Source organism: Octopus bimaculoides, chromosome 8 (genome assembly GCF_001194135.2).
Source record: "Octopus bimaculoides isolate UCB-OBI-ISO-001 chromosome 8, ASM119413v2, whole genome shotgun sequence".
NCBI classification, from domain to species: domain Eukaryota; kingdom Metazoa; phylum Mollusca; class Cephalopoda; order Octopoda; family Octopodidae; genus Octopus; species Octopus bimaculoides.
Genome location: NC_068988.1, coordinates 96349779 through 96352083, shown reverse-complemented (window position 1 = coordinate 96352083; position 2305 = coordinate 96349779).

Below are 2305 nucleotides of genomic sequence, written 5' to 3'. Positions count from 1 at the left end.
TGTGTATTGTCATATATTCCCGTACGCATACCTACTCTTATATTAGACGTGTTAAAAAGAAGTTTCTCCAAAATAGCGTGTCACATCTTCTTTTTGAAGAAGCATATTTCAGTGCCACATTCACCGACCCTTGGGAAAGTACTATTGTTCCATGAAGCAGTTTTTACCATTGAACACAAAAACTATTTTGCTATTTCTCTCCATTGTTTTAAAGATGCATGAGAAATGTCTTTTTGAACCAATGTAGATTCCTTTTGAAATGACATTAACAGAATTGGTAAATTCCATTGGGAATTCTTCTTACTGTCGACTTATGGCTGGACATATTTGTGCACGAGTATCATCTACATGCAATGCACCGTAATAGTAGTTACGTGAGTTCAAGGCGACGAGATGGCAGAATCGTTAGCATGCCGAAGGCGGAGAGCTGGCAGAATGCTTAGTGGTATTCCGTCTGTCTTTATGTTCTGAGTTCAAATTCCGCCGAGGTCGATTTTGCCTTTTATCCTTTCGGAGTCGATAAATTAAGTAGCAGTTATGTACTGGGGTCCATCTAATCGACTGGCCGCCTCACCAAAACATTTTTGAGCCTTGTGCCTAGAGTAGAAAAGAATTGTAAGCATACCGGGAAAAATGCTTAGCGGCGTTTCGTCCGTCTTAACGTTTAGAATTCAAATTCCACCGAGGTCGACTTTGCCTTTCATCCTTTCAGGTTCGATAAATTAAATACCAGTTGAACACTGAGGCCGATGTAATCGGTCGCTTATGTCATGGAGACCGGGAAAGTAGCCAAAATGGTCCTGGGACTCAAGAAAAATATGTACGCGTTATGTATGTGTGAGCGCGAACACGCTGTGTGTATGCGTGTGTGTATGTTTGTATATGCTTGTATATGTAAGCGCAGTATAGCCGAATCGTAAAAAAGAATTCACTTCGCAGTCACGTAGTCTCGGGTTCCATCCCGCTTCGTGACTTCTTAGACAAGTATCATTTTCTAAAGCCCCTGTTCGCTCCAAACCTTGTGAGTGAAATCGAGAAGGCAGAAACTGTGTGGAAGCCTGTAAGACGTATCGTAGATCAAAAGCGAAGCCATGTCACTTTGTCATTCTACTTCACGCTTAGAATTACTTTCATATTATATATGTCCGTGGAATACTCTGCCGCTTATACACTAATTCAATAAGTCTGTAGCTTAGTTGATCGAATAACTGAAAACCTACGACTGGAATTTCTAATAGGGACTCCTTCATGCATGTATCTGATAAATGAGGATTAAAAAATCCGAGCTGGATCCTAACTCACCACTCCCGCAGATACCGACTAATCCGAAGATGGTTTATCTTAAAGAAAGAATCTATCCATACAGACGTAAATTCCAGGTCAAATAAATTTGTCGTAGAGCATGAGTAAACTAAATCAAAAAGTGAAAGCTATGATATTACATTTAATTCTTTCATTACGTTCGTTTCAATACGACATGGAATATATATTGCATGAATGTGAATATTAATGTAAACCATGCGCTTGTCGTCTGATAAAATCTCAAAAGGAAGCAGTCAAAGACACTTGTTGACTGACGATATCAAAGAATGAACAAAAAACAAGAGCTTTGTTGTTCGTATGTATGCAACACAACACAGAGGGAATCTTTGAAAGCCGACCCCTGGACACACGGAGGGCAAATGGCTGATGAATGCTTAATACCTTAAATAATTATTTTAGAAAATCAAAACAATGTGACACTTTATTAATAGTTATTGACTAAAATTCAATAGCCGTGTAGAATATAGTTTGTTTGTTTTTTATTTATTTATTTATTTACTGACATTTTCAACTCCTTATTCTGACGTGACGCTGTTGACTACACTAAGTATAAGCATTTCATTTGTTCTCGTCCATCTAGGGATGCATATACATATGTACGTGTGTATGTATATAGGTGTGTGTATACACACAACAGCCACAAACACACACATACACACATTCATTCTAGTTCCTGAAATGATCCGATATTCTATCCACAAGGGGAAAGGACGTGTCTATCATTGGATTAGTTCGACAGAAAGCGGACACAGGCATGAATTATTGTGGCTCGAATAAGGATTTAGATTATATTTACAATTCGAAAAATATGGCAGTCATTATTAGCCTTTTATACTTCCCCAAGTGTAAAGCGAAGGGATTCCACTTGGCCGTAGTGTCTATAGTTTTCTAATGAGACACAACGCTTTGTTAGTAATATGTGTGCGTCTGTATATTGTGTGTGTTTCTCTGTGTGTGTGTGTGTGTGTGTGTGTGTGTGTGT